This window comes from Pongo pygmaeus, chromosome 2 (genome assembly GCF_028885625.2).
Source record: "Pongo pygmaeus isolate AG05252 chromosome 2, NHGRI_mPonPyg2-v2.0_pri, whole genome shotgun sequence".
Taxonomy (NCBI): Eukaryota; Metazoa; Chordata; class Mammalia; order Primates; family Hominidae; genus Pongo; species Pongo pygmaeus.
Window position 1 is genome coordinate 59,455,433 of NC_085930.1, and position 26,150 is coordinate 59,481,582.

Sequence of the window (26,150 nt, forward strand, 5' to 3'; positions counted from 1 at the left end):
CATTTTGCTATGGTAAAGGTACTGTTAGTCTGTTCTTGCATTACTGTGAAGAAATACCTGAGGCTGGGTAATTTATAAAGAAGAGATTGAATTGGCTTAGGGTTCTGAAGGCTGTACAGGAAGCATGGCACTAGCATCTGGTCGCTTTTGGAGAGGCCTCAGGGAGCTTTTATTCATGGTGGGAAGGCAAAGGGGGAGCAGGAGTCTCACATGGTGAGAACAGGAGCAAGGGCTGGGGAGGTGCCACACACTTAAACAACTAGATCTCGTGAAAACTTGCTCACTATGGTGAGGACAGCACCAAGCCATGAAGGATCTGCCCCATGACCCAAATACCTCCCATCAGGCCCCATCTCCAACACTGGGGATTACATTTCAGCATGAGATTTGGGTGGGGACAAATACCCAAACTATATCAGGTTCCTGTTCCTTTTTGAAATTAGTAAGTAATCTGTGGGGTGATGCTTTGCAAGTGTGTGGGATATCCTGTTTCCAGCCTTTCGTCCAACAATTTTCTGCCCATTGATGATTCTTGATTTGTTTTTTCAGTTCTTCTATTGTGGTAAAATATATATAAAATAAAATTTGTCATTTAAGTCATTTTTAAGTATACAATTCATTGGCTTTAATTATAGTCACAGTGTTGTGCAACCATCACCACTCTCCTTTTCCAGAACTTTTTCATCATTCCGAACTGAAACTGTACCTATCAAACAAAAATTCCCCCTTTCCCATATCTTCGGTCCTGTCAACTACTCCATTCTACTCTGTCTCTATGAATTTCACTACTCTAGGGACCTTATATAAGTGGAATCATAACAGTATTTGTCCTTTTGTAACTGGCTTATTTCACTTAACATAATGCCTTCAAGGTTTATCCGTGTTATAGCATGTGTCAGAATTTCTTTCCTTTTGAAAGCTAGACAATAGTCCATTGTATGGATAGACCACATTTATTCATCTGTTGATGGACACTTGAGTTGTTTCTACCTTTTGGCTATTGTGAGTAATGCTGCTGTGAACAAGAGAGTGCAAATATCTCTTCAAGACCCTGCTTTCAATTCTTTTTTTTTTTTTTCTCATTTGAAGGCAGGTCTTGCCCTGTCACCCAGGCTGGAGTGCAGTGGCACAATCATAGCTCACTGTAACCTCAAACTCCTGTGCTCAAGTGATCCTCCTGCCTCAGCCTCCTGAGTAGCTGGGACTACAGCTGTGCACCACCACGCCCACCTAATAAAAAAAAAATTTGTAGAGAGAGGATCTTGCTGTGTTGCCCAGGCTGGTCTCGACCTCCTGGCAAGCGATCCTCCTGCCTTGGCCTCCCAAAGCATTAGGATTATAGGCATGAGCCACTGTGCCTTGCCAATATATATATACACACACACCCCCATAAGTAAAATTGTTGGATCATGGATTAATTTTGTTCTTAATATTTTTAGGAACTGCCTTACTGTTTTCTATAGCCACTACACCATTTTACATTCTTACCAGTTTCTCCATATCTTGGAGATGAGAGGTCCAGCTTCTCCACATCTTTGTCTCTGTCTCCATCTTCACATGGCATTCTTCCCTCTGTGTCTGTCTCTGTGTCCAGATTTTCCTCTTCTTCAAAGGACAGCAATTATATGACGTTTAGGGCCCACCATAATACAGTATAACTTCATTTTAACTAATTACATCTGTAAAGAATGTAATTATCTATTTCCAATTAAGCTCACATTCTGCACATCATAGCTCACTCCAGCCTCCAATGGCTGAGCTCAAGCAGTCCTCCTTCCTCAGTTTCCCAAGTATCTGGGACTATAGGCATGCACCACCATGCCTGGCTAATTTTTTTATTTTTTAATAGGGACAGGGTCTTGCTATGTTGACCAGTCTGGTCTCAAACTGTTGGCTTAAGTGATCCTCCTGCCTTGGCCTCCTAAAGGGCTGGGATTACAAGTGTGAGCCACCGCACCCAGTCCTGTTAATTCTTCTTTAAATGTTTGGTAGAATTTACCACTGAAGCCATCTGGTTCTGGACTTTTCCTTGTTGGGAGGTTTTTGATTACTGACTTTGATTACTCTTGTTAAAGTCTTTTGAAATGTTCTATTTATTCTTGAGTCAGTTTAGGTAATTTGTATGTTTCTAAGAATTAGTCCTTTTCATCCAGGTTATCCAGTTTGTTGGCGTATATTTGTTTATAATGCTCCTTATGTCCTTTTTATTTCTGTAGAGTCATTAGTAATGTTCCTATTTTTATTTGTTATTTTAGGTATTTGTATTTGCTATCTTTTTTCTTTGTCAGTCTTGCTAAAGGTTTGCCAATTTTGTTGATCTTTTAAAAGAACCAACTTTTGACTTCATTGATTATCTTTTGTTTTTCTATTCTCTGCTTCATTTATCTCCACTTTAATAATCTTTATTATTTCCTTCCTTTTGCCAGCTTTGGGTTTAGTTTACTCTTTTTCTAGTTCCTTAAGTTATAAACTTAGATTATTAGTTTGAGATCTTTCTTGTAATGTAAAGATGTATGCTGTAAATTTCCCCTTGAGCACTGCTTTCCCTCTATCCCGTAAGTTTTGGTATGTTGTGTTTTTGTTTTCATCCATTTCAAGTTATATCCTAATTTCCTTTTCTGTTTTCTTCTTTGATAAATTGGTTGTTGAGTGATTTCCACAATATTTGTGAATTTTTCAGTTTTCTTTCACATTGATTTCTACCTTCATTCCATTGTGGTTGGAGAAGATACTTCTTATGATTTCTGTCTTCTAAATTTGTTGAAGCTTGTTTTGTGCCCAATATATGGTCTATGTGGAGTGTTCTACATATGTCTATTAAGTCTCACTGGTTTATAGTATTATTCAAGTCCTCTGTTTTCTTATTAATCTGTCAAATTGTTCTGTTTATTATTGAGAATAGGGTATTGAAATCTTGAACTATTATTTTAGAACTATTTGTCCCTTTTATTTTATGAACGTTTGCTTCCTATACTTTGGAGCTCTGTTTTTCAGTGCGTGTATATTTATACTTGATATATCTTCTTGATGAATTGACCCTTTTATTAACGTACATCCTTTTTTGTTTCTTGTGACTATTTTCTACTTAAAGTCTACTTTATTTCACATATTATTATAGCCACCCAGCTCTTTTAGTTATTTTGCATACTTTCAGTTCCAACCTATGTGCCTTCGGATCTAATGTAATTTTCTTGTAGACAGTTTATGTATGCATTCTGCCAATCTCTGCCTTTTGATTGGAGTGTTTAATATATTTACATTTAAAGTAATTATTGAGAAGGAAGGACTTTTGCCATTTTTGCTATTCGTATAGCTTTTATTGTCTCTCAGTCCTTCATTTCTGCCTTCTTTTGTATGTAGTTGATTTTTCTAATGTAGTTAACTGATTTGATTCCCTTCTGCTTTCTTCCTTTCCTTTCCTTTCTACTTCTTCCTTTCCCCTTTCATCTTTCTCCTTTTTCTTTTCCCTTTTCCTTTCCTTTTTCCCTCTCCTTCCTTTCCTTCACCTCCCCTCCCTTTTTCTCTTCTCCCCTTTTTTTTCCCCCTTCTCCCTCCCCCTCCTCTTTCAACAAGGTTGTGCTCTGTTGTCCAGGCTGCAGTACAGTGGCATGATCATAGCTCACTGTAATCTCAAACTTCTGGGCTCACACAAGCCTGCCTCAGCCTCCTCAGTACCTAGGCCTATAGGTGGTTGCCACCATGCCCAACTATTGTTTTTGTTTGTTTATTTGTTTGTATTTTTTTAAAATGGGGTCTTGTTATGTTGTCCAGGCTAGTCTTGAACTCCTGGCCTCAAGTGATCCTCTTGCCTTGGCCTCCCAAAGTGCTGGGATTACAAGCATGAACTACCACACTCAGCCTCATTTCTTTTAGCGTATATTCTTCAGATACTTTCTTTGTGGTTACAATGGGGATTACAGTTAACATCCAAAATTTCTAATAATCCAGTGGAATTGATATCAGTTTAACTTAAAATCTCTGCCAATTCATGGAGACAGAAAGTAGTAGAAGTTACCAGAGTCTATGGGAGAGGAAGATGAGGAATTATGGTTTAACCAGTAAAGAGCTTTTGTGTGGGATGATGCAAAAGTTTTAGAAATGAATAGTGGTGGTAGTTACTCAGCATTTTGGATGTACATAATGCTGAAATTGTATGCTTTACAATGGTTAAAAAGGCATACTTTATGTATATTTTACCACAGAGAATAAAGCTAAAAACAACTAACTCTGCTTCTATATGGCTCTGCTCCCCTATTTATGTTATCGTCACAAATTATATTTTTATACATTGTGTCCCAATAATATAGATTTATAATTTTTTTGTTTTCTAGACAATTATATCATTTATTTAAAATGTTTACTCCAAGAAATATATATATACACACATATATATACACATACATATATATATATATCTATATAGATATATATAAAATAATACAATTACAGCACTAAACCAGGCACCTTCAACCAAATCACAACCTTCTCTTTGATTCCCCTTCATGCTAATCCTCTTTCAAATTCTTTTTCCTGAGCTGGAAGACCAGTCAGATGCCCGCGGGGTCAGCACCAAGCACGTTCCCAGCCAGGCAACTGTGTACCTTTCTCTAGGAGTACAAGACGACCTTCCCCACAACTCCTTGTTTTAAAGGATTTAACCCATTAGGAAGTTCATTTTTCAATCTAAGCCAAAGGGAGGTGCGGGGCAAGGCAGTCTTCACTTCGAAGGTCCCTTTCCTGCTCCAGTCCCTGGCTAGAGTTCTAGAAGAGGCTGGCTGCCAGGTTTATGTGAGGCTGCCAGAAGATCTAAGTCCAGCTCCACCCAGGGCGGCTCCTGCAAAGGCTGGGACTTCGGGTGCTGCGTCCTCAACCCTCTCGGTGACCATGACTCAAAGGACAGACTTCAAGGATTCCAGCAGCACAGGTGCCTGGGTTGCGTTCCAGGAAAGAGACCTGTCCGGGCAAATGGATCAGGCTGTCTCATGGAAGTTTGAGTTAGAGATGGTGGTTTTGGGGTGATTTGGACAAATTAGGTTAGTTTAGCAAAGCTCTGAAGTGGCAGAAGCTTCTCCCATGGACTACTGATTGAACACAGAACACGAGATGCATGTGGCGTCTCTAAGACTAAGTCTTAGAGAGATGCAGGCCAGTCTCCTCCCATAGGGCCTTGGGACTGGCAGGACAGACACTGCTACGTGCCCTCCAAGGGCAGGAGTCATGGTAAGGAGTGCCTGGGGTGGAAAATAGGAAAAAAAGCAATAACAACTAGATCATTTTTGGCATTTTAACATGGAGACAGTGACAAGTGGTAACAATAGCAAATGCAAACAACAACAACAACAACAACAACAACAACAAAACTTGAAGAGACCAATATTTAATTTTCCCATCTACCCAGTTCTCATATTTAAGTTCTATTCTCATCTCCCCCATAAGCACCACTGAATTAAATATCTATTTTAAAGCACCCAAACCAGTCCAGACCCTCTGGAAACCAAGAGCCCTAGCCAGAGCTGTCGCCTCTCTTGGGTCCAGGCAAGAGGAGGGTTCCAGGAAAGGCACCTCATAACTCACTCAGCACAGCAAGCTCAGGCACAGGCACTTGACGGGGACACTGGTGGCAGTCACAGCATCCGTGCTGACACGCAAGGAAGAACATTCTTTGGTAATCTCAAATATTTGGTACTAGAGCCAAGCAAACGTGACTAAAGAGAGCTGAGTCAGCAGAACGGTACCCTGAGTCTCAGTAACAGGACGGCCTGTGCGAGGCAGGATCCAGGTAGGGGAGAAAAGGAGACCAAAGCACAAGGCAATCAAGGCTGGTACAGAAAGGGCTGATCCTTCTTGCAAGGACTGGAGAATGAATGCACTTGACTGCTGGCTGATCAATCTCTAATTGGTGAGTGCATGTGACAAGGCTCAGCCCTGGCTCCACAGGGAACCACCTCTGCCCCACCCCCAAGTCCGCATGGTTCCACCATCACCTGATTTTCATTTGGACTTCTTTAACAGCTAAAGCAGATATAAATGGCTAAACACAGACTCCCAATCCCCCTCCAGGGGGGACACAGCAGATTATAGGCAGCCAAGGGGAGAAACAGAACCAACACCGGCTTAGGCCAATCTGCAAGAAAAAGCAGGAAAGGAGGACCGAAGTATGCGAGCGTGGTTTTGGATGGAAGCAGGCCAGTGACTTTGCCTGGCTGCTGCTGGTTCCTGTAAGGGACATTTTTTCTGATTAAATGGCGATTCCTCTTCTACGTAGCATCTGCTTGGATCACGATGGTAATTTTAACTGGAAAGGGGTGTTTTGGGGAGTGTATTCAGGAGAGGAAGAAAGAAAAAACTTAAAAAAAAACCTAGATTGCTGAAAGTTTCTGCCTCTTGTAGGAATGGTAAGTCAACTATCAGCAAGTATTTTAATTAGACATTAAGGGAAAAAAACGTACTTTGGAAAGCATACAGAACAAAAGGTAAATATTGGATCACTTGTAAAATGGAATCTTATGGAGTCTAAACAAAAATGCACCTTAGGTCAGCTTTTGCTTTTTTAAATACCTCGTTTGACTTCCCATCCCAGTGCACATGGAAATGACAGCTGCCATGAGAGGTGTAGAGTCGGAGAAGTCTCTGGGAGCATCAAAGGGTTCGGCGGTTGTATTCTGGTAGTTTCTTGCTCTTCTCTTTCTCGGTCTCACTTTTGTCTCTTGCTGTCACCAAAGAGTGTGAGTAGCCCATGGTGACCTCCTCTGAGAAAATGCCATCCAGAGTCTTCACCTCCTGGGCTGCAGTGGAAGACTTGGGCTTGTGGTCCCGTAGCCCAGTTCCCCGAAGGTCGGTGATGGGCCCCAGCTGATGGTGCTCTCTCGTTGGTGGCCACAATGATGCTGCTCTTCCCACAAGCCAGGCTCTGGATTCTCCAGCCACAGAGGTCCTGCACTGCTTTCGGGTATGTGGTAGATTCACGGGAGGTGTTGGTGGCCCCCTAGAAAAACAGACCACCCACTTCACTGATGGCAAAGGAGCAGGTATAACCAGTATAGATCTGGGACACCCCATGTCCAGGGAAGTCAAACAGCTTCACCAGGTGGGGGACCATCTCATCCTGCTCTGTGTGGCCCAGCCGGCCATAGCCACCGAAGCCCCAGGAGAAGACTCACTTCTGGGAGTCCAGGACCAGTGTGTGGTTAGCGCCACAGGCTACGTCTCACACAACTACATTTGGTACAGGCAGGATCTGCCTCAATGAAGTTGGCCACTCACTGGGGAACCAGTCTGTAGTTGTACTCTGTCCGCTGTGCCTGGGCGATGAACTTCCCATCCGAGTTGTGTCCCAGCTGACCATATTCATGGCACCCAAAGGAATAGAGGTTTCCTTTGCAGTCCATTATCATACTGAATTCAGCCCCAAAGGCCATTTTGGTAATTGGCTGGCCATTGTACATTATCTGTGCGGGGCTGGGGATAGTGTCTGTCGGGTTGCCAAGGCCCAGCTGCCCCATCTTGTTCTCCCCAAACGCAAACATGGAGCCCGTTTTCATCAAGGCCAAGGTGTAGTTCTGCCCACGTGCCGCAGACATGATCACTTTGTGGCTGAGGCCCTCGGTGAGTCTGGGGGCTTCTACTCTCTTGGTGTCACCATGTCCCAGCTGCCCTTTCTCATTCCTAGATTTCCAAAGAATCTTTCCTGACTTTTCCTCCCATGCCTGTTAGGTGCTCTCTTTTCTGTCCAGACCATGATTTTCCCACCAGGCACCTGTGTGTTGTTAGCTTACCCAAAGCATTTTCTGTTTTTTATTTCTATTTATTTATTTTCAACATTTAGGTTCAGGGGTGCTTGTGAAGGTTTATTATATAGGTAAACTGCATGTCCCAGGGGTTTGGTGTACTAATAATTTCATCACCCAGATAATTAGCCTAGTACCCAAAGGGTATTTTTTCTGATTCTCTCCGTCTTGCTACCTTCCACCCTCAAGTAGGCCCCAGTGTCTGTTGTTCCCCTCCTAGTATCCAAGTGTTTTCATTGTTTAGATCCCACGTGTAAGTGAGAACGTGCAGCCTTTGGTTTACTGTTCCTGTGTTAGTTTGCTTAGGATAATGGCCTCCAGCTCCATCTATGTTGCCACAAAGGACACCATCTCATTCTTTTTTATGTCTGCATAGTATTCCATGATGTACATATACCACATTTTGTTTATCCAGTGTACCATTGATGAGTATTTAGGTTGATGCCATATCTTTCCTATTGTGAATAGTGCTGCAGTGAACATATGTGATATGGTTTGGGTCTGTGTCCCCGCCCAAGTCTCATGTCGAATTGTAATCTCCAGTGTTGGAGGTGGGGCCTAGTGGGCAGTGATTGGATCGTGGGGGTAGATTTCTCATGCATGGTTTAGCACCATCCCCTTAGTGCTGTTTGTGTGATAGTGAGTGAATTCTTGTGAGATCTGTTTATTTAAAAGTGTGTAGCACCTCCCCTAACCTCTCTCTCTCGCTCCTGCTTCTGCCCTGTAAGACAGCTGTTCCGCCTTTGCCTTACACCATAATTGGAAACTTCCTGAGGTCTCTGCAGAAGCAGAAGCCACTATGCTTCCTGTACAGCCATGCACAGGAAGAACTTGTTCTTCTTGTGTACCTGTTCCTCCTGTGCAGCAGAACTGCAAGCCAGTTAAACCATTTTTCTTTATAAACTACCCAGTCTGAGGTATTTCTTTATAGCTGTGCAAGAATGGACTAATACAATATGCATGCGTGTGTCTTTATGGCAGAACAATTTATATTCCTTTGGGTATATACCCAATAATGGGATTGCTGGATTGAATGATAGTTCAATTTTAAGTTCTTTGGGGAATCTCGCCACATTGTTTTCCACAGAGGCTGAAGTAATTTACATTCCCACAGCAGTGTCTATAAGCATTCCCTTTTCCCCAGAACCTCGCCAACATCTATTATTTTTTGACTTTTTAATAATATTCTGACTGGTGTGAGATGGTATCTCATTTTGATTTTGATTTGCATTTCTCTAATGGTTAGTGATGTTGAGCATTTTTTCATATGCTCATTGGCTGCATGTATGTCCTTTGCCCACTTCTTAATGGGGTTTTTTTTTGCTTATTAATTTGCTTAAGTTTCTTATAGATTCTAGGTATTAGACCTCTGTCAGATGTATAGTTTGCAAATATTTCTCCCATTTTGTAGGTTGCATGTTTACTCTGTTGATAGTTTCATTTGCTCTGCAGAAGTTCTTTAGTTTAATTAGATCCCATTAGCCAATTTTTGTTTTTGTTGCAATTGCTTTTGGTGTCTTTGTTGTGAAATATTTGCCAGGTCCTATGTTCAGAATGGTATCTTCCGGTGTTTTATAGTTCTAGGTTTTACATTTAAATATTTAATCCATCTTGAGTTGATTTTGTATGTATTGTAAGGTAGGGGTTCAGTATCACTCTTCTGCATATAGCTAGCCAGTTATCACAGCACCATTTATTGAATAGGGAGTCTTTTCCTCATTGCTGGTTTTGTCAAAGATGAGATGATTCTTAGGTATGTGGCATTACTTCTGGGTTCTCTATTCTGTTCCATTGGTCTGTGTGTCTGTTTTTGTACCAATACTCTGCCGTTTTGTTTACTGTAGCCCTGTAGTATAGTTTGAAGTTGGGTAACATGATGTCTCCCGCTTTGTTCTTTTTGCTTAGGATTGCCTTGGCTATTTGGGCTCTTTTTTTCTTTCCTTTTTTTGAGACGGAGTCTCACTCTGTTGCCCACGCTAGAGTGCAGTGGTGCGATCTTGGCTCACTGCAACCTCTGCCTCCCAGTTCAAACGATTCTCCTGCCTCAGTCTCCCGAGTAGCTGGGATTACAGACCTGTGCCACCACTCCTGGCTAATTTTTTTTGTACTTTTAGTAGAGATGGGGTTTTGCCACATTGGCCAGGCTAGTCTTGAACTCCTGACCTCAAGTGATCCACCCAGCTTGGCCTCCCAAAGTGCTGAGATTACAGGCATGAGCCACCATACCTGGCCCGGGCTCTTTTTTGAATATGAATTCAATATGAATTTTAAAATAGTTTTTCGTAATTCTGTGAAGAATATCGTTGGTAATTTGATAGGAATAGCATTGAATCTGTAAATTGCTTTGGGCAGTATGGCCATTTTAATGATACTAGTTTTTTGTATCCGTGAGCATAGAATGTTTTTCCATTTGTTTGTGTCATCTCTGATTTCTTTGAGCCATGTTTTGTTTTGTTTTGTAATTCTCATTGTAGAGATTTTTTACCTCCTTGGTTACGTGTATTCTAAGGTATTTTATTCTTTTTGTGGCTATTGTGAATGGGATTGTGCTCTTGATTTGGCTCTTGGCTTGGATGTTGTTGGTGTATAGTAATGCTACTGATTTTTGTATGTTGCTTTTGTATCCTGAAACTTTGCTGAAGTTGTTTATCAGATCAGGGAGCTTTGGGCAGAGACTAGATATAGAATCATGTCGTCTGCAAATAGGGATAATTTGACTTCCTCTTTTCCTGTTTGGATGCTGTTTATTCTTTCTTTTGCCTGATTGCTCTGGCCAGGATTTCCAATAATATGTTGGATAGAAGTGGTCAGAAAGGACATTCTTGTCTTGTGCCAGTTTTCAAGGGGAATGCTTCCAGCTTTTGCCCATACAATATGATATTGGATGTGGATTTGTCATAGATAGCTCTTATTTTCAAGTATGCTCCTTCAATGCCTAACTTATTGAGGGTTTTTAACACGAAGGGATGCTGAATTTTATAGGAAACTTTTCTGCATCTATTGAGATGGTCATGTGGTTTGGTTTTTAGTTCAGTGAATGGGTTGAATCACATTTATTGATATGCATATGTTGAACCAACCTTGCATCCCAGGGATAAAGCCTACTTGATCATGATGGATTAGCTTTTCTGTGTGCTACTGGATTTGGTTTGCTGGTATTTTGTTTAGGATTTTTGCATCTGTGTTTATCAAGGATATTGGGCTGAAGCTTTCTCTTTTTGTTGTGTCTCCGCCAGGTTTTTGGTATCAAGATGATGGTGGCCTCATTGAATGAGTGGTGGAGAAGTCCCTCCTCCTCAATTTTTTGAAATAGTTTCAGTAGGAATGGTACCAACTATTCTTTATAAATCTGGTAGAATTCAGCTGTGAATCCATTTGGTCTTGCACTTTTTTTGGTTGGTAGGGTTTTTATTGCTAATTCAATTTTAGAACTTGTTATTGGTCTGTTCAGGGATTTAATTTATTTCTGGTTTAGTCCTGGGAGGTTGTGTGTGTCCAGGAATTTATCCACTTCTTCTAGATTTTCTAGTTTCTTTGCATAGAGTGGTTTGTAGTAGTCTCTGATGGTTTTCTCTATTTCTGTGGGGTCAGTGGTAATGTACCCTTTGTTATTTCTTTTTTTCTTTTTCCGTTTCTTTTTTTTTTTTTTTTTTTTTTTGAGATGGAGTCTTGCTCTGTTGCTAGATTGGAGTGCAGTGGCACAATCTCGGCTCACTGCAACCTCCGCCTCCCAGGTTCAAGCGAGTCCCCTGCCTCAGCCTCCTGAGTAGCTGGGACTACAGGCACGCACCACCACACCCGGCTAATTTGTATTTTAGTAGAGACAGGGTTTCACCATATTGGCCAGGATGGTCTTGATCTCCTGACCTCGTGATCTTGATCCGCCCACCTCGGCCTCCCAAAGTACTGGGCTTACAGGCATGAGCCACTGCACCTGGCCCCTAAAGGGAGGTTCTCCTCTCTTATTTTCTTTATTAGTCTACCTACTGGTCTATCTTATTTATTTTTTCAAATAACCAACTCCTGGGTTTGTTGATATTTCGTATGGTTTTTAATGTCTCAATTTCTTTCAGTTCAGCTCTGATTTAGGTTATTTTTTGTCTTCCAGTTTTGGGGCTGTTGTGCTCTTGCTTCTCTGGTCCTTCTAGTTGTGATTTAGGTTGTTAATTGGGGATCTTTCTAAGTTTTTGATGTGGGTATTTAGTGCTATAAACCGCCCTCTTAACACTGCCTTAGCTATGTCCTGAGAGATTCTGGTATGTTGTATCTTTGTTCTCATTAGTTTCAAATAATTTCTTGTTTTCTTCCTTAATTTCATTACTTATCCAAAAGTCATTCTGTATGTGCCATGTGGCAATATGAAGTTGTTTCTGGGTGGAGAGTTCTGTAGATGTATATTAGGTCCATTTGGTCAAGTGTTGAGTCCAGGTCTTGAGTATCTTTGTTAATTGTCTGCCTCAGTGGTCTCTCTAATACTGTCAGTGGGGTGTTGAAATCTACCCCTACTATTATGTAGGAATGTTAGTCTCTTCATAGGTTTTTTGTTTTTTTGAGATAGAGTCTTGCTTTGTCACCCTGGCTGGAGCATAGTGGCTCAATCTTGGCTCACCGCAAGCTCCGCCTCCTGGGTTCACGCCATTCTCCTGCCTCAGCCTCCCGAGTAGCTGTGACTACAGGTGCCTGCAACCACGCCTGGCTAATTTTTTGTATTTTTAGTAGAGATGGGGTTTCACCGTGTTAGCCAGGATGGTCTTGATCTCCTGACCTCGTGATCCGCCTGCCTCAGCCTCCCAAAGTGCTGGAATTACAGGCCTGATCACAGGTCTTTAAGAATTTCCCTTATGAACCTGGGTGCTCCTGTGTTGGGTATATATACATTTAGGATAGTTAGGTCTTCTTGTTAAATCAAACTCTTTACCATTGTGTAACGCCCTTTATCTTTTTTATCTTTGTTGGTTTAAAGTCTGTTTTCTCTTAGATTAGGATTACAACTCCTGCTATTTTTTGTTTTCCATTTGCTTGGTAGATTTTTCTGTATTCCTTTATTTTGAGCCTGTGGATGTCACTGCCATGTGAGATGGGTCTCTTGAAGACAGCATACCATTGGGTCTTGTTTATCCAGCTTGCCACTCTGTGCCTTTTAATGGGGTATTTAGCCCAATTGTGTTCAAGGTTAGTATTGATATGTGCGAATTTGAACTTGTCATCATGTTATTAGCTGTTTATTCAGATTTGTTTGTGTCGTTGCTTCATAGTGTCACTGGTCTATGTACTTTGGTGTGTTTTTGTAGTGGCCAGTAACAGTCTTTCCTTTTGATATTTGGTGCTCCTTTCAGGACCTCTGGTAAGGCAGTTATGGTGGTAATGAATTCCCTCAGCATTTGCTTGTTGGAAAAGGATCTTATTTCTCCTTTACTTATGAAGCTTAGCTTGGCTGGTTGTGAAATTCTTGGTTAGACTTTTTTTTTTTTTCTTAAAGAATGCTGAATTTGGCCCCAATCTCTTCTGGCTTGCAGGGTTTCTGTAGAAAGATCTGCTGCTAGCCTGATGGGGTTCCCTTTGTAGGTGACCTGCCCTTTCTCTCTAACTGCCTTTAACATTTTGACCTTGGAGAATCTGATGATTATATGTCTTGGGGATGGTCTTCTTGTGTAATTTCTTGCAGGTGTTTTCTCCCTGCAGTATTTTCAAGTAACACCTGCCCTTTTCCAGCCTTAGTTCTGAGTTAGGTGAAAGGGAGAAGTGCTTTGCATCAGTCCTTCAGGCAGCTGTCAGACAGGTTAGAACAGATGCACACAATAATTTACGAATAATACCTGCCCTGCTCCCTGTGGAACCAAGGACCAGAGTCTCACATTGGGAATGTGGCTACAACTGAGCCATGACAGCGATAGGGCAAAGGCAAGTAAAAACACCAGAAAGTTTTCCCACTGTTTTCAAGTGGCCTTTTTCTTTATTCAGCATTCTCTTGCTTGTTTTAAACTTTGGACTATTTTTCAGAGCTTTGAGAAAGTTGGTTCTGACAGTTTCTGCTTTTTTTTTTTTTTTTTTGAGACAGAGTCTCAGAGTCGCCCAGGCGAAGTGCAGTGGCACAATCTTGGCTCACTGCAACCTCTGCCTCCCAGGTTCAAGCAATTCTCCTGCCTCATCCTTCCAAGTAGCTGGGATTACAGGCACACACTGTCATGCCCGGCTAATTTTTTGTATTTTAGTAGAGATGGGGTTTCACTATGTTGCCCAGGCTGGTCTTGAACACCTCAGCTCAGGCAATCCTCCTGCGTCGGCCTCCCAAAGTGCTGGGATTATAGGTGTGAGCCACTGTGCCCAGCCTCTGCATGTTTTTCTATGTTTCTGTGGGAGGATGAGAGCTTGGAGCTGCCTGTCCTACCATTTTTCTCTTCTTTGATAATTCTTGTCTGAATCACTGTGCTAGTGGTTATAAAATGATGATTTTATATTTCTGTAATGTCTTCTATATTTACTAGTTGGCATTCTATTTAAGAGTTTTATTTCCTGTTTATTAGTACTGATATGATTCAGATATTTTAATAGCATATTTTAAAATATAACTTATTGAGGTTTAATGTATACACAATAAAATTCACACGTTAAGTGCTCAGGTTGGTGACTTTGCTGAGTGTAACATGTAACAACCATATAATAACCACCTCAGTCAAGATACAGAGCCTGTTCAGCTTCCCAAAAAGTTCTCTTATGTCCCTTTGCAAAGGCTTTCTTAAAACTTTTTTTTTTGTAAATTACAGATTTACAGGAAGTTGTAAGGATAGTAGCGAGAAGGCCCATATATCCTTCATCATATTTCCCTCAGAAGTTATATCTTGTGTAAATATACAATATCAAAACCATAAAATTGGCATTGGTACAATGTATATGTGTAGTTCCGTGTCATTTTATTACTTGTAAATTCCTGGAACCACGACTTCGTGCTCCCCACTAGGCCTCTCTCTGATACCACCCTGGCTGGGATGGGGAAGGGCATCTGCTTACTGCTCCCCAAGTGATCTCCACCGACAGGGAATGCCTCACCACGCTTGGGTGGTAGTCAGAGATCCACCACCCTTGCTCTTCTCTGACACCCTGGCAGGGAAGGTGGGTTGAGGCATCTTGTTTTGTGAGGGTGGAAGTCCAGGGTCTCCAGTTGGCCTTTGCTGATGAGGGTGGCAGTGCAACTATTTCTGTGGTGTTAGGCTGGAGCAGTGTAGTTGTTATCTAAAAGTTTACTGTCTGAAAGTTGACTGTCTTGCTAAGTTGCTTCTTTCCTGGTCCTTTGGCTAGAAAGAGCTGGCTTTTCTGGGGGGCTTTCCTGGTTTATTCCCATTGGCATCCCCTCCAGCACCCAGTCTGAGATAATGAGGCAAGAAGAAAACTCAGAGAATCCACTGTCCTATCATTCTGGGTCCTGAGGCCCCTAGCCACACTGCCTTCTTGTGTCTACTTTTTAGAATCTTTTTATATCTGCTTTGTGTATGTGATGTCCAGGGTTTTTAGCTATATTTGCAGAGGCAATAGGAAGAAGTGAATCTACTCTTGCAGTGTCTTATTTTTTGACCTAAATTTCAAAGATTTGGTTCACATTATCATCAGATTTTCCTCCATAAGACAGTAATTCCAGTTTACGTTCCTACCAGCAGTGTCTGAGAGTGCCTGTGGCCAGCACTGAGTCCTAGCATCCTTTTCCATCTTGTTGATCTGACAGGCAGAAATGTGTGTCAGTGGTATTAATTTTTGTTTCTTTGGTTTCAAGTAGAGATTGAATATTTTTCATATATTTATGGGCCTGATTTTTCCCTTTCTTATGAATTGCCTCTTCATGTCCGGAGAGAGAATTTAAAATAGAAAGTGAGGAGTAATATGTTGCTGTATCAGTTAAGGCCCAGCCAGGAGAAACTACAGCAATTATTGGAGCAGAGAATTTGATTTCAAAAGTCAGTAACTAGGTACAAGGTTATTAACTAGGTTATTGAACGGGTAAAAAGGGAACATTAAAGTATTATGGAGGTAGCAACCGCAAGAAGCAGCTACCACCAGCTGTAGGGCTGAAGAATCAAAGGGAAGATGTTGCAGTTACTAAAACTCTAGAGGTTAAGGAAAGTCCCCATGTAACTCAGAGCTTCATGGAGGGGCACCTCTTGGCTGGGGCTTTTATCTTCAAGGGTGGGGTATGATGAAGTTGCTTCTGCGGGTTTTGGAAAAGCTGCAGGCTGAAATCAGCGGCTGCTCCAGGGCAGAACTGATCCGGTAAAGGAACCCTGCTGGGGTCATGTTCCTCAGAACAAGAAGGGAGAGGAAGCAGACAGGGTGCAGGTGCAGATTTCCTGTAGCTCTTCTTATTGGAGAGACTCTCATGGAGCCACATGGCCACGTGGGAGTGGGATTCGCTGAGTGCCAGCCAGGCCCAGCATCACGGAGACCGGTGTGGAAGGTGAGCTGGGATCTGAAGTGGAAGAATAGGATGATTGGCTCAGCTACCATTCCCTTAGTAGGTGTTGCCTTGGGGTGAATGTGGTGTGGGAAACATGAATTGGCTGTGCCTCTGGTTGTCTTGGGTCTTCTTTAATAATTTCTCCATTAATAGTTTGAACATCTTGCTACAGTGCATTTTAATGTGAACATTGTTTTTGGTACAACATGGCTCCTAAATTATATTTTGCATATGGATGCTATCCTGGGTACTCTATGTCACTGCCTTTGTAGTATCTTACAGAATTGGATATGAAGTTGTATATATGTACTTCACAGGGGAGACAGGGTTTTTCAAGAATAGTTCTGATTATGTCTGATGCTCTCTTTACTTTAGATCCTAATCCGCCTTACATTCTCTCAGCTCGGTAAAGTGAGGCTTCAGTTATATTCCAGTCAAGCTAGAGACCACCACCCGTGACCAGTCCTGCACACATCCCACTTCTGACTTCCCTGTTTTTTGTCCTGTTTGGATTGATTCTGAATTCCTAAGGATTGGGACCATGTTTATCTTATGCATAGGACCTTGAGGGCACTTAGTAGTTGCTCGACAGATATTTGTCAAATATTGATAGCAACAACAGCAATTATATTTACTTTACATATAATCACTTAATTCTCATATCAACTCTGAGTAGTTGTTACCATATTCAATTCTGAGGTGAATTTTTTTCTTATAACATCTTTGAATTAGGGATACATTTTATAACCAGTGACATAACCAACATCATTTTTTTTCTTAGTGGTAATGGAATAATGGTTCATGTTATAATCGATGGTGTCTTAGATTCAATTACATATGGTGTTATTCCCACTTTATAGGAAACTGGGACACAAAGAGGCAAAGTGACTTGCCCCAGCCACACTGCTAGAAAGTGCCAGAGCTGTGGGTGAAGGCCTGGCCTCTAGTTTGAGGGTCTTCCTTTTCATTATTGCCTCCCTGCCGCTCTATGCCTTTGAGCCAGCCCACCTGTCTCGGTCTCTTCCACCCTCTGTGTCTAGCTCAGACTTCACCTGCCACACCAGCCATTCTCGTCCCATGCTACTCTGCCAGTCAGCTGTCATTTCTTCTCCCCTCCCTTGAAACCCATAACATTTCTTTTTATGATACTTATTTTACCTGGTTTTCTATGTTTTTATTTAATGGATTTGTCTTTTCCAAGGTATTCAGACTTCAAATCAGCTTGTAAGGTAGAAATCATACATGGTCAAAACTACCCAGGCATACATTTTAGGAAGGAAGACTGGTTAGGTTTGGGTTTGCAGTTCAGTACACTCAGTTTTTTTCTTCTACATTAGGCAAATCACTATTTCAGCATCAGATCAGCCCCAGATCATTAGTTACCAAATCAATAGTTATTTCAGCACCAAATCAGAACCACGTGAAATAGTCGCTTGTGTTTTGGGGCCATGTTACAGGAAAAATGCTAATCTTCAACATTGGATGAGCTTGTTAAGTGTAACAAGATACCCTCTAGGAGACACACAGAAATGAGGCAGACTGCAGGAGGCACCTCTTCTGCTTAGATAAGCACTGCCACACTGCATACTTCCCACTCTGGAGCTCCACCTGCATGGCCATAGGTGGCAGCCCTGTAGCAGGCATGTTGAGCTCCTTTCCAAGGCATTTGCTCGTTGAGAGGAATGGCAATTGTTCTCCATTTTCAAAGCTTAAAGAAAACTGGTTTTATTTTAACAGCTTTATTAAGATATAATTCACTTACCATATGTCTCCCATTCAAAGTATCTAACTCAATTATTTTTAGTATATTCATAGAGTTGTACAACCATCACCACAGTCAATTTTAGAACATTTTTGTCACTCCCAAAAGAAACTCTCTACCCATTAGCAGTCACTCCCTATTTCCCACAACCCTTAGTCCCAGGCAACATCTAATCAACTTTGTCTCTATGGATTTTTGTGTGTTCTGAACATGCCATGTAAATGGAATCATAGAATATGTGGTCTTTGTGACTAGCTTCTCATTTAGCATAATGTGTTCAAGATTCATCTATGCTGTAGCATGTATTAGTACTTCATTTCCTTCTACTGCCAATATTCCGTTGTTTGGCCATATCACATTTTATATGTCCGTTAACCAGTTGATGGATATTTGGGCTGTTTCCACTTTTTTAGCTACTATGAATAGTGCTGCTGTAAACATTTGTCTACAAGTTTTTCCGTGGATATGTTTTTATTTCTTGGTTATATACTTTGCAATGGAATGGTTGGATCAAATAGTAACTCTATGTTTAACTTTCTGAGGAATGTTCGGACTGTTTTCCAAAGTGGCTGCCTGCACCATTTTACATTTGCACTAGCAATGTGTGAGGGTTCCAGTTTCTCCACATCTTCACCAACGCTTGTCTTTTTGAGTATAGGCATCCTAGTGGGTGTGATGTGGTATCTCACTGTGGTTACGATTTGCATTTTCTTAATGGCTAATGATGTTGAATATCTTTTCATGTGCTTATTGGCCATTTATATATCTTTTTTGGAGAAATGTCTATTCAGCTCCTTTGTCCATTTTTAATTGGATTATTTGTCTTTTTGCTGTTGAGCTGAAGGAGGTTTTTTTGATATGTTCTGGATAGTAATCCTTTGAGATAATGATTTACAAAAATTTTCTCACATTTCCTGGGTTTCTTTTCACTTACTTGATAGTTTCCTTTGAAACACAAAAATTTTCAGTGTTTTTCGAAGACAGGGTCTTGCCCTGTTGCCCAGGTGGAGTGCAGTGGTGTGTTCATAGCTCACTGCATGCAGCCTTGAACTCCTGGACTCAACCAATCCTCCCACCTCAGCCTCCTGAGTAGCTGGAACTACAGCCATGTGCCACCACGCCTGGCTCATTAAAATTTTTTTTTTTTTTTTTTTTTTTTTTTTTTTTTGGTAGAGAGAGGATCTCACTATGTTGCCTAGGCTGGTCTTGAACTTCTGGGCTCAAGCAATGCCTCCCAAAGGATTACAGACATGAACCACTACACCAGGCCAAAAGTTTTAAATTTTGATGAAGTCCAGTTTACCTACTTTTTATTATTTGTGTATTTAAATAAGTGTTGGGATTATAGGCATGAACCACTGTGCCTGGTAATTTTTCTTTATTGCTGGTACTTTTATTGTCACCTCTAGTAAGATTTTGCCTAACCCAAGGTCCTGAAGACTTACACCTATGATTCTTCTAAGAATTTTATAGTTTTAGGGCGGGTGCAGTGCCTCACGCCTGTAATCTGAGCACTTTGGGGGGACAAGGCAGGTGGATCATGAGGTCAGAAGTTTGAGACCAGCCTGGCCAACATAGTGAAACCCTGTCTCCACTAAAAATACAAAAATTAACTGGGCATGGTGGCGCGTGCCTGTAGTCCCAGCTACTCAGGAGGCTGAGGCAGGAGAATCGCTTGAACTTGGGAGGTGGAGGTTGCGGTAAGCCGAGATCGCTCCACTGCACTCCAGCCTGCTGATAGAGCGAGACTCCATCTCAAAAAAAAAAAAAAGAAAAAGAATTTTATAATTTTAGCTCTTGTATTTAGGTCTGTGATGTCTTTGGAGTTAATTTTTATGTAAGGTGTAAGACAGAGGTCTAACTCCATTATTCACAAACAAAACTCTGGATATCCATTTGTCCCAGCACTATTTGTTGAAAAGACTAGTCTTTCCCCATTGAGTTGTCCTGGCATGCTTGTTGAAAGTAAAAATATTTAGTTTTTGCCAAGCATATATAGTGGATTTCATAATAGATAAATACAGATATAAAGCACCTCTGTTGTATGTCTTATCTGCCCTATTAAGTTTATAAACTCCTTAGGGCAAGAAAAAGTCATGTCCTATTTATCTTTACTTCTCTTTAGCATCCAGCTCAGTATCTACTATATACTGGTCTTGTGAGTACATCAGAGCCAGCTGTAGAGACTTAATCAATGAAAGTGTGAGAGAATATTCCTTTTGGTCAGTTAAGTGTGTTCCAGATCCTGCCAATGAGCTTATATCACTAATACTGTAGTAAGCAAATCGTATAGTGATTTACCTTTTGTATGTTTAAAAAACAAAGTCTCAGTGTGATGCTTCTGTGTTTGTCACACTAATCATCCCTTTTAATGGAGAGCTCCTATCAGGCACGTAAGCTTGGGTCTAGCCGTCCAGAATTTAAGAATGGTTTGTCTTCAAGTGATTTCAGCACTTGGATAATGAAAGTTAGGGAAACACCTAAGGGAGGGTTTCTCCCACCTTTTGTTTTTAGTTTTTTCTATTAATTTCCTTCATTTGTGGTTTTATTTTTGAACAGATAATACATTGACATGATTCAAAAGTCCAAAGGTATCCAATAAAAAGGCTCCATCACTCCAATCTTCCAGCCGCCTGGCTCCCTGCCTTGGGTAAGACTTGTTATTGATTTCTTCTGTGTTCATCCAGAGGTAGTTGATGCATATACAAAAAAGTATTTTCTGTACTTTCTTTTCCCTGCTTAATCTTTCCCCCTTTTATTACACAGATGGCCACTTATCTTTGCCTGATTCTCCCTTGCTTTGGAGGGTCATCTTGATTCTGGCTTGTCTGTCTAGACTTGCAGTGGCCTTGATGGCCCGCTTGCTAAGACCGTTGGTCATCCTACCTCTGTGGTGCTGTTTCAGGTCTTTGGATTAATTAACAAGGTGTGTGAAGAGGCTGTGCTTCAGGGTAATGCTGCTGTGTGTGGACTGCTTTTGGCCTCAAGGGACAGAACACCCAAATATCAGAGGCTTAACAGACCAACGATGTATTATCTTCCTGCACAAGAAGACTGCAGAAAGACGAATGCTGATATAGTGTGCTATTCCACCTGTGTCTGAGCAGATAGTGGCTTCCCCACAGTTCTGTGGCCTTTTCGCTCATGGTCACAAGGCATCCAGTCCTCACATCAGCACCTCAAGCAGGAAAGACACTTCTCCAGCCACTTTTGCACATGTCTCATTGGCTGGAGCTGAGACCTGTGACCATCTCAGACCCGCCACTGTAAAGGACAGTAGGATTACCATAGTTGCACTAGATTGGGCACAGCTTCCCCTGAGGCTGCCAGAAGAGCCTGCCTTTCCTGAGATCAGAGGCATGAAGTAAATGCCTACAAAACTAGGACTCCACTGGCATGAAGGAAGGTAGCAGCTTTAGAGGGGAGCGGCTGCTAGGGGGCCAATGAACAGTTTCTACCCCAGGATCTTTACAGTCAAGACAGTGGAAGAGGCCAAGACAGACATACATGCACAGAGGTCTCAGACCAGCAGGGCCATTTCTAGCACAAGAGTTAGAAGCAGTAACACTCTGATTTGGCCTGAGGCAGTGGTAGCATTGAAGTGACAATATTCATTCTTGCCCGGTTTCATGAAGTGGAACTAGATCCCTGAAGTTTTTTCTTTAAGGGATTTTCTCCTGGAAGTGCATCCTCTAGGAGAACACTTAGTTGCAATCTGCTTGTTAGAAGACAGAGATGCATCTGCTAGCCTCCTGCCTTGTGTGTGGTTTTGGAGTCCAATTGAGCAGCTGGGCATCAGCTGAGGGGTCAGGACTGGAGCAAGGGCTGCCTTCAGTCTGAGGAAAGATGCTGATCTGGAGAAGATGCTGCTGGCAGCCCTGCTTTCAGAGCCAGATGCCAGTGTCCTGTGCCCATGCTGAGAGGCCTGCATTCTCCTGGTACCCAGCCCATTTCATCTATCTGCCTTTCATTCTTGCTGTTTCCTCCTTTATCCTTGTCTCTCTCAACTTTGTTTTCCCACTCACTCTCTTTTTTAGCGTCTTGGAGCTGAGATCCAGAGGCCCAAAGTCTTTTTCTTTTCTTGCAGCAAACAGTATTAGGAAGGCCTTGTCTTTGCCAGCAGTGAAGGGGAAAAGCCTCTTCTTGGAGGCTGGAGATTAGGGGAGGGTCTGGGAGTGTCACAGGAGAAATGAGAAACAGATGTAAGATCTGTGGCTGAGCCCAGTCAGAGGAGTTGGCGGGTGGGGAGAGGGAAAAGAAGACTGGAATTTGGTGGTGGTAGTCATTCGTGTGTTTAATACTTTTGTGGCTTTACTGGTGTTCGTGAAGCAAACTGCTCCCAGCAAGGCAGTGAACAACAAGCCGATGATTAATTGCCCTTTTTAAATTGTAATTATGTCACTCACCAGAACCCGTGAACATTAATTCTCGATTTACAGAGTGAGTAATTGAATAATGAAGGGGCTGCCTGTTTGTTGTGCTCTGTTCTTACTCTTGCATTTCTACAGTGCCAGACCCTTCTGTCTCTCCTAGTCTTTGGATGTTGCCCACCTCCCTGTTGGTTTTAGTGCCTGTTCTGGCCTCTGACTGCAAGCTGTCTGACATTACATTTCATTGATGGTTGAATAAGGCCCAGGCCGATGTCATACGCTCTAGAGAAAGGCCAGCCGTTTCTGATTCCAATCCGATGCTGCCTTTCATTAAATTTCTTCAATGAAAGCCTGCTCTGCCTAACTCAAGCAAAATAATGTGAATTTACTACAGGGATACAGGGAAGCTCACAGAAGCAAAGGGAAAATTGAAGAAGCAGGTCTTAGAAGAAGAGAGCTAGACTCAGGGTCCAGGGTGGGGGCATCAGTAGGCAGGTCCTCCCTGCAGGCACCACTTTAGAATGAATCAGCTCCAGCGTTTCCAGTCTGCCATTTCATACTTGATTGCTTCAAATTCCTGAGCAAGTCACACCCTTGGCAGTGGAGGGTGGAGCACTTTGACTGTCTTGCCAGGAATCAGGAATGCACACATTGTGGGAGGGAACAGTCATTCCTCCCTCCACCCGCAAAACACACATAATCAACAGGCTTTTACCAGAAGGGGGAATGGATGCTGGGCGGCAGATGATTTTTGTATATGGTGTAAGGTAGGGGTTCAGTATCAATCTTTTGCATATGGCTGGTCAGTTAGTCCAGCACCATTTATTGAATAGGGAGTCGTTTCCCCACTGATTATTAACCATAGTCACCATTCTGTACATTAGATATGCAGAACTAAATTCATCTTATATGTGAAAGTTTGAACTCTTCGACCTACCTCTCCCCTACCCCATAGCCTCTGTCAACCACCCTTTGTTTCTCTAAGTTCTACATATAAGTGAGATCATGTAGTATTTGTCTTTCTGTGACTGGCTTATTTCACCTAGCATAATGTCATATGATCATCTCAATAGCTGTAGAAAGCATTTGACAAAATTCAACATCCTTTCATGATAAAAATTGTCAGCGTTCATATAGAAGAAATGTTCCTCAGTATACAAAGGCTACATATGACAAGCCCACAGCTAATGTTATACTGAACAGTGAAAGACTGAAAGCTTTTTCTGTAAGATCAGAAACAAGGGTGCCCACTCTTGCCACTTCTATTCAACACAGGACTCAAAGTCCTAGCCAGAGCAGTCAGGCAAGAAAATGAAATAGAAAGCATCCAAATCAGAAAAGAAGAAGTTAAATTGTCTGTGTTTGCAAATGAAGTGGTCTTATATATAGAAGTTCCTAAAAACTTCACCAAAAAACTGTTAGAACTGTAAAATTGCAGGATACAATATCAACATAGAGGTATCAATTGCATTTCTATATACTAATAATGACCTATCTGAAAAAGAAATTAAGAAAACAATCCCGTTTACATAGCATCAACTTTAGGTTTTGAGATGTTTTTCCATTAGTGAGGCTACTTGGTTTGGAGCCTCAGAGGCCTTTTTGATCAGCAGCTGTGATCTGTAAGGTAGAGGGCTGTGTAGAGGTGCAGCTTGGGGCCATGATCAGGTATGCAGGCCTGCCATTTTAGGTGGTGGGAGGGGGGTCTTGTACACACTGGGATTAAATTCATGAGATTGTCCTTGTTAATGAACTTGGATCAGAAAGAGATAAGTAATTCAATACTTTTGGGGGAGGGTAAGAGGGCACTCTTAATATGAATAGGGGAGAATCTGTTTGAACCTTTTTTTGTATCCCCGCTGCACTCATTTTTCTGTTGACCTCTCCTGGGAGGCACTATGTCTTGTACATGGAGAACTCTTGACAGCTGCCTGCAGGTAGCTTTCTGTGATAGTCAGTGGATGTGCTTGCCACAAATAGGATGGGCAGGAATCTATTTCACACCCCCCACTACCTCATGGTTTTCTTTTCCTCAGTGGTGCCCATCTTTATTCTCCATAAGAAACCCAGGCTTCTATCAAGATCTTGAACAACAAAAGTTCTCTCTGACCACAGTTCCACTGTTTTGCTCTTCCTGCTCTCTTTCCTATTGAACTTTCTCTTTCCTTTCAATGCATTCTGAAAACTTCCCTGTTCTCTCAGCCCAGCAGCCTCTTCCTGTTTCCTTTGTCTTCCTACCCAGGGCAGACCCCCTTGTCAGCCATTGTGGATGTCACTCTCCTCCTGCTAGCACTCATTATACATAATACCTGCCCTCACTGCCTTGCTGCTGCTTTCTGCCCCCAAACTGTGGAATGTGGCTGGAGAAAGCTTTGGTGCTAATTTGTAGACTACCTGGTGTACTCCACACAGAGCTGCCCAGCCTCAGTGCTGCTCAGCAACAACACCGTCCCATCCTCACTCATGCCCCATATAATTTTCCCACAGAAACTTTTCACACCTTTCCCTGTTCAGGCATCCTCCAGTGTCAGCAGATACCACTGCCTCTCAGTTCATGGAAGAAAAAAGGGGCCAAATAATCTGACCCCTCCTCCCCCAGTTTCATGCTTTCACATTAGTGCCTGTCTCTTCACTCACTATTTTCCTTTCATACTTGTGATCCTCACTGGATTTTGAGAGGTTTTTTTGGACTTTTATATACCAATTGTCATTCCTTTTGCTTGTGTTTTTCATTTTCCCCTCCCTATTGATTCCTTTTCCTTAGCTTATATATTTTCCCAGAATTCCCAAAGTACTTTATGTATTTATTTTTTTTTCCTGCTTCTAGTGGTTTAGAAGCTGCGTATTCTTCTATTCTCCTTGTGATTATACTTATATATTTACAAAAATGTTTAATTCCCATGTTTCCTTCACCGAGTTTTTCTCCAGTAATGTCATCTTGCACAACTTGCACGGCCATAGTACAGTTTCTCAGCCTCAGCTCTGGTGACATTTTGGGTTGGATGCTTCTTTGTTGTGTGGCTGGCGGGTGGTGACTGTCCTTTGCATTATAGAAAGTTTAGCAGAATCCCTGGCCTCTACTCACTAGATGCCAATAACACTTTTCTAGGTGTGCCAGCCAAAACAATCTCCAGATGTTTCCAAATCTCCCGTGGGCGGCAAAATCACCCTGGGGCGGGGGGCAAAATCACCCTAGTTGGAAACTACTGTGTATTAGTTTTCTATTACTGCTGTAACAGATTACCAGTTAGTGGCTTCAAACACATGAACATTTTATCTTCTAGCTCTCAGAAGTCTGACAGTCACTCTTGCTCCCATAGGCAAGGGAGAGCATAACACAGTGGTGTGAATACCAGAAGGGGATCTTTGGGAGCTGCTTGCCACAAATGTTGTACATTTCCTTCTGAGCTATGCTTTAGCTACAGCTCATAGTTTGTTTTTAAATTGTAAAATTTACATAATATAAAATTAACCATCTTAAACATTTTAAAGTATACATTAACTAGCATTAAGTACACTCACCATGTTTTACAGCCATATCACTATGCATTTCCAGATTTTTTCATCATCGCAGACTCTATCCATTAAATAATAACTGTTCCCAATTAAATAATAAATGTCCCAATTTTTCCTCCCCCAGCCCCTGGTAATTTCTACTTTGTTTCTTTTTTATATATATATATGTATATATTTATTATACTTTAAGTACTAGGGTACATGTGCACAATGTGCAGGTTTGTTACATATGTATACATGTGCCATGTTGGTGTGCTGCACCCATTAACTTG

General features: G+C 41.8%; 1 protein-coding gene and 1 pseudogene across 6 annotated transcripts in view; one reads left to right on the forward strand and one right to left on the reverse strand.

Annotated features, from left to right (window-relative positions):
• Positions 1–26,150, forward strand: part of CHCHD6 (coiled-coil-helix-coiled-coil-helix domain containing 6) — a 247,939-nt gene that overhangs the window by 55,478 nt on the left and 166,311 nt on the right. The gene's annotated exons all lie outside the window — the stretch shown is intronic.
• LOC129034144 (protein RCC2-like) lies at positions 6,640–17,874 on the reverse strand (annotated as a pseudogene).